Genomic DNA, 6,794 nt, shown 5'->3' with positions numbered 1-6,794 from the left:
GCTGAGAGGATTGAACAAGCCATTAGGTTAGGTAAGATTGCTAACCCGACTAAGAAAAACGGTTTCACTGAAGGTGCTTGCCAAGGCACTTATCGTTCCTATAGCTGATTGCTTCGCACCAACTCCCATATATCAATTGTTTTGAAGATAAAGCTATGGTGATGGTAGGTCGAGAATGGTCTGCATGTGACTGCAACTAAGTGTTGAAAAGATGCCTTTGTCGAGCATAATGAATGTTTGAAAGATTCCAGAAATTCCAATGAATGATCACAAAATGTTTAGCCCTTTTTGTGTTATCATGCCAGTATTCATGTTGGCATAAGTTCTTTGTTGTTGAACTTCTTTTCCTAAGCTTCAATGAAATAATGAGTTTCTCATTCAATCGTGTTTGCGACCAATCATTATTTATCTTCTTAAGAGAGTTTTTCTTATAAGGACTCACAAATACACCTTTGAAGCCTCGCGTGATCTCATAGACGTAATTCATCTCTTGTACCAAAATTCATTTCCCTATTGGAGTTTTGAAAAAAATTGATCTGGTATTTTGATTTCAAAAATAATTTGATGTTCTTTCAAAAATGATATTTTTAACATTCTACTTGTAGAATGACAATTGAATCAAGCAACTCCATCATTGAGGTGACTAAATTATATAAAAAAAAAAAACAAATGAATAAACACCCTTACCCATGACTCTTGAATCATTTGTTTTTAAATGTATGAATAATGGTATGTAGTACACTCGTTGCTCATGATCCATGAAATGCATCTTTGCAAGGACCAAACCATCACACTGGATGAGGTCAAAGTTTATTGATCTTAACTGCTTGCGCTTAAAATGAGGAAAGGCCATCTTTGTTATTCCTTTCACATTCTGAAATAAGTACATCCCTTGCTATCCCTTTTTGAGCCTGAATAATTTTTCTTTCATGAAAAAATCCCGACTAGGATCACACCCCACACTGGGGGCAAGAGAAAATTTCAATGAGAAAAGTGAAAAAGCTACAAGAAAGCCAAAAAAAAAGCATAAGAGCTCAAGAAACTCAAATGCTAGGGGGCATGCCCAAATCACTAGAAAACGTGACATCCAAAATTAAAGTGGGTATGCCCTAGCAAAGCAATAAAAAAAGAAGAAGCAACAAATCAAAGAAGTGCGACAAAAGAAAATATGAATGACGTCAATAGTCAAATTGTTGATAGTGATCCTTAGTCTTTGAAACCCTGAAACACTCTTTGAGCTTTATGAATCCTTTTCTTTCATAACCAAGAACCACAGCCTACGTTACGTGCCTGTAAAAGTCATTTCTAATCAAGCAAGCAAGCAACCTAGAACAATAAACAATGCTCTTCAAATGCAAAGAATACTTTTTCATAAGATTCATGACATCAAGAATAAACTACTCATTATTATTCATGCTGATAAAAATGAATGATTCAAAAAGAGATAAATTTTTCTCATATAAAACCTCGAGCTTTTTCTCGAGCCCTTCACTTTGAAACAAAAGGTCATCTCATGACTGAAGATCTCATTGCCAAACACAAGAGCAAATAACCTCCTTTTCCAATAAAGGAAATAACCAAGGAGTTGCAAGATTTCAAAAGCAAATTGTTTTAGATTCACATCGAAATAATTTTTGTTTTCAAAATGCAAGATCAAGATTTCAAGATTCATTCTAGACCCACATTCCTTCACTGAAATGAACCAAAAGAGATGTGAGAGAATGGTCTTTTAAAATCATTATTTGTCTAAGTCGCTGACAAAGCACACTTGGGGGCAATGACCAGTACAAGGGGGCAATATTGTATTTTCTCTTCTAGAAAAAGAGAGGAATATCTCCTACAACAAGACAAGGGGCATTTTGGTTTACGAAAGACAATTTGATCCTTTCAGCAAGTGACACCGAATGTTTTTATCAGTGAAATGAGGGGCAATGAATAAGTCCTCTCAAATTATTTGACGAGTCAGAAATCTTCAGCAAATAAGTGGGTCGCGATGGGCGCCATAAAGGCTGAGTTGTGGGAACAAATCTGGAAATAGACTTACATGGGCCAACTCGAGTGGCTAGAAGCCAAAGCGACAAAAATGACCAAATCAGAGGTAGCAAGTCCTCATCAGTCAAGCAACAAGAAGATTAAAAAGAAATGGGGGCCTATATTTCAAATCAGGTAAAGATGCATGCATATCATCTAAAATTTGAGACATTGGACAATGAGTTTTGCAAATTTCATATGAGAAAATCCCAATGGAATCCATCAAGTGGAAGGCCAACTTGAAATGGCCAAAGATCAAAATTGTTGTTGAATGTTTTTCATTTTGAGAATTTTTCAACATGGAAGGCCCGCCCATAAGAAATAGGCCATCTGAAAAATCTTCGTGCTTTTCTTCCTCTTCGAGTGCCTTTGAGCACCCGTTTTCCTTTTCAAATGCCTTTGAGCATTTACCTTCCTTCTCGAGCGCCTTTGAGCCCTCACTTTCTTCTTCAAGTGCCTTTGAGCACTCGCTTTCCTCTTCGAGCGCCTTTGAGCCCTTGCTTTTCTGTGCGAGTGCCTCTGAGCCCTTGTCTTCCTTTTCGAGCGCCTCTAAGCACTCGCTTTCCCCTTCAAGTGCCTCTGAGCACTAGTGCCTCTGAGCACTCGCTTTACCATTCAAGTGCCTTTGAGCACTAGTGCCTCTGAGCACTCGCTTTCCCTTCAAGTGCCTTTGAGCACCCGTGCCTCTGAGCACCAGTGCCTCTGAGCACTCGCTTTTCCCTTCAAGTGCCTTTGAGCACCAGTGCCTCTGAGCACTCGATTCCTCTTCAAGCACCTTTGAGCACCAGTGACCTCTGAGCACTCGATTCCCCTTCAAGTGCCTTTGAGCACCAGTGCCTCTGAGCACTCGCTTTCCCTTCAAGTGCCTTTGAGCACCAGTGCCTCTGAGCACTCGATTCCCCTTCAAGTGCCTTTGAGCACCAGTGCCTCTGAGCACTCGCTTTGCCCTTCAAGTGCCTTTGAGCACCAGTGCCTCTGAGCACTCGATTCCCCTTCAAGTGCCTTTGAGCACCAGTGCCTTGGAGCACCAGTGCCTCTGAGCACTCGCTTTGCCTTTCAAGTGCCTTTGAGCACCAGTGCCTCTGAGCACTCGCTTTGCCCTTCAAGTGCCTTTGAGCACTAGTGCCTCTGAGCACTCGCTTTCCCCTTCAAGTGCCTTTGAGCACTCGCTTTCCCTTTCAAGTGCCTTTGAGCACTCACCCTTCCTTCTCGAGCGGCGTCTGAGCCCTCGCTTTTCTTTTTGAGCGCATTTTGAGGCACTCGCTTTCTTTTTTGAGCTCATGTACGAGCCTTTACATTCTTTCAAGTGTGCTTTCAAGCCCTCATTTTTCTTTTTTTTTTACTTAGGTAGGTCACCCATCACAATGAGACCACTTCTAAAAAAAACAAAAAAAAAAAAAAAACAAAAAAAAACAAAAAAAAACAAAAAAACCAAAAACAAAAAAAGTGGGTCGTCTTCCAAAATGACTTGTTTCTTGTTTTCAATCTCTGTAAAAGTCATGTGTCCATCTACTGTTTTTTTTAAAAAAAAAAACAAAAAAAAGTGGGTCGTCTTCCAAATGACTTGTTTCTTGTTTTCTACATCTCTCTCTAAAGGTCGTGAGTCAATCTACTGTTTTTTAAGTTTTCAAGAAAAAAAAAAGGAAAAAAAATGGTTCTTTCTCTATCTACTTTTCTTTATAAATTTACTACACAAAGATAAAAGAAAATGAAATTTTCCAATATCTTTGCATAGTAAATATTATAAAAGAGGGGCAACTGTCATAACCCAATTTTTGACCATTTTATTTTTATTATTATTATTATTTTATTTATTGAAAAGGATAAAAAATTTGATGAAAAAATAATGATGATGATGAAAAAACAAAGTAAAATGAAATAAATGAAGAATGAATTAAATTTTGGGTTAAGGGCAATATGAATGGAAGTTTTGGGGTTTAAATAAACTTTGAAATTAATCTAATTAAGCTTGAAATTAATTTATTTAATCTAATTAAGGGTTTAACTGGAGGATTGATAAATTTCTAGACTTAATTAAGCTTGAAATTAAGTTAATTCATCCAATCAAGGATTTAATTGGAGAATTAATAAGTTTTGAGACTTAATTAAGCTTTGAATTAATTTAATTAATTCAGTTAAGGATTTAATTGGAGAATTGATAAGTTTGGAGACTTAATTAAGCTTGTAATTAATTTTATTTAATTCAATCAGGGTTTAATTAGAGAATTGATAAGTTTTAGACTTAATTGGACTTTGGATTTAATTAAATTAACTTATTCAAGGGCTTAATTGAAAAACTATTAAGGTTTGGGGTCCAAATTTTGAAATTAAAAATACAAGGACGACATTGGAAAAGCGCCGAAATAAAGGGGTCCAAATTTAAATTTTATCCAGGGGCTTGATTGCACGATTTCATAATTCCAGGGGACCAAATTGAAAGCAGCCTTTAGAACTAGAAAACGGGGCCGTTTTGCAGCGACTGTTCACGTCTTCTTCCTCTGCAACGGCTCTGCCATTAAAGGCAGAGACGTTTCATCCGTTGCAGCAACGCTTACTCATTGAAGATGGCTGTTACCACCAGTTCTGCCTTATAAAAGGAAGAAATCACAGAACAAAAGGGAGGGGGGATCACAGAAATGAAAGGAGAAAACAGAGAGCACAAAACGAAAAGAGAGGGGACAAAAAAAAGGGGGAGAAACACAGAATCGGGGGGAATCACAGAAACAAAAAAAAAAACACAAACGAAACAAGAGGGAAACAGGAAAAAAACAGAGAGACCCGCAGAAATAAAAACGCAGAGAGCAAGGGAGAAAAAGGGCAGCACACACACATAGTGACAAGAATTATCTTTGAAACCGTTTTCGTCCCTGCAAACAAAGGAAAGACCAGTATTCATTCAAAGAACATCACAGTAAACCGGCTCTTCATTATTGTTTCCTTCATCATCCCAAGAGCTGCAAGAAGACTGAAGTAAACGGGCACAGAATCAAAAGGAAACAAAAGAAAGCAGAAGAAGGAGAAGAGCAGAGGATGTAGTCGGCCAGCCAGAGCTTCGCCACCGTCTCCATCCCCTCGCAGACCAGGTAAGAAGCTCCCCTTTTTAATTAAGCATCTCTTACACTGTGCAAGTGAATTTTAATTCACTTGCACAGTGCTGCTGAGCCCGGCCGGGCCACTGGTTTGTATGCTTCTGCTACTTGTTCTACATCACACTTCCTTCCACAAACGGCGAAACGCTTTGACTCGGTGAGTTTCGCGGCATGTCGGCTTCGATGCCCCGGTTGCCGAAATTCAGTTGCCTTTGAATTTCGGGTGATCCCTCTTGAGCATGTATGCTTCTGCCACTTGTTCTACATCACACTTCCTTCCGAAACAGCGAAACGCTTTGACTCGGTGAGTTTCGCGGCATTCCGAATTCGATGCCCCGGTTGCCGAAATTCAGTTGCCTTTGAATTTCGGGTGATCCCTCCTCAGCATGTATGCTTCTGCTACTTGTTCTACATCACACTTCCTTCCACAAACGGCGAAACGCTTTGACCAGGTGAGTTTCGCGGCATTTCGACTTCGATGCCCCGGTTGCTGAAATTCAGTTGCCTTTGAATTTCGGGTGATCCCTCGTGAGCATGTATGCTTGTGCTACTTGTTCTACATCACACTTCCTTCCGCAAACGGCGAACGCTTTGACTCGGTGAGTTTCGCGGCATTTCGACTTCGATGCCCCGATTGCCGAAATTCAGTTGCCTTTGAATTTCGGGTGATCCCTCTTGACAATGTATGCTTCTGCTACTTGTTCTACATCACACTTCCTTCCGAAACAGCGAAACGCTTTGACTCGGTGAGTTTCGCGACATTCCGAATTCGATGCCCCGGTTGCCGAAATTCAGTTGCCTTTGAATTTCGGGTGATCCCTCCTGAGCATGTATGCTTCTGCTACTTGTTCTACATCACACTTCCTTCCGCAAACAAACGAAACGCTTTGACTCGGTGAGTTTCGCAGCATTTCGACTTCGATGCCCCGGTTGCCGAAATTCAGTTTCCTTTGAATTTCGGGTGATCCCTCCTGAGCATGTATGCTTCTGCTACTTGTTCTACATCACACTTCCTTACGCAAACGGCGAAAACGCTTTGACTCGGTGAGTTTCGCGGCATTCCGACTTCGATGCCCCGGTTGCCGAAATTGAATTGCCTTTGAATTTCGGGTGATCCCTCCTGAGCATGTATGCTTCTGCTACTTGTTCTACATCACACTTCCTTCCGCAAACGGCGAACGCTTTGACTCGGTGAGTTTCGCGGCATTTCAACTTCGATGCCCCGATTGCCGAAATTCAGTTGCCTTTGAATTTCGGGTGATCGCTCCTGAGCATGTATGCTTCTGCTACTTGTTCTACATCACACTTCCTTACGCAAACGGCGAAACGCTTTGACTCGGTGAGTTTCGCGGCATTTCGGCTTCGATGCCCCGGTTGCCGAAATTCAGTTGCCTTTGAATTTCGGGTGATCCCTCCTGAGCATATATGCTTCTGCTACTTGTTCTACATCACACTTCCTTCCACAAACAGCGAAACGCTTTGACTCAGTGAGTTTCGCGGCATTTCAAATTCGATGCCCCGGTTGCCGAAATTCAGTTGCCTTTGAATTTCGGGTGATCGCTCCTGAGCTTGTATGCTTCTGCTACTTGTTCTACATCACACTTCCTTACGCAAACGGCGAAACGCTTTGACTCGGTGAGTTTCGCGGCATTCCGACTTCGATGCCCCGGTTGC

The sequence above is a fragment of the Populus alba genome, chromosome 15 (assembly GCF_005239225.2).
Source record: "Populus alba chromosome 15, ASM523922v2, whole genome shotgun sequence".
Lineage (NCBI taxonomy): Eukaryota > Viridiplantae > Streptophyta > Magnoliopsida > Malpighiales > Salicaceae > Populus > Populus alba.
Note: the sequence above shows the minus strand (reverse complement) of the source record.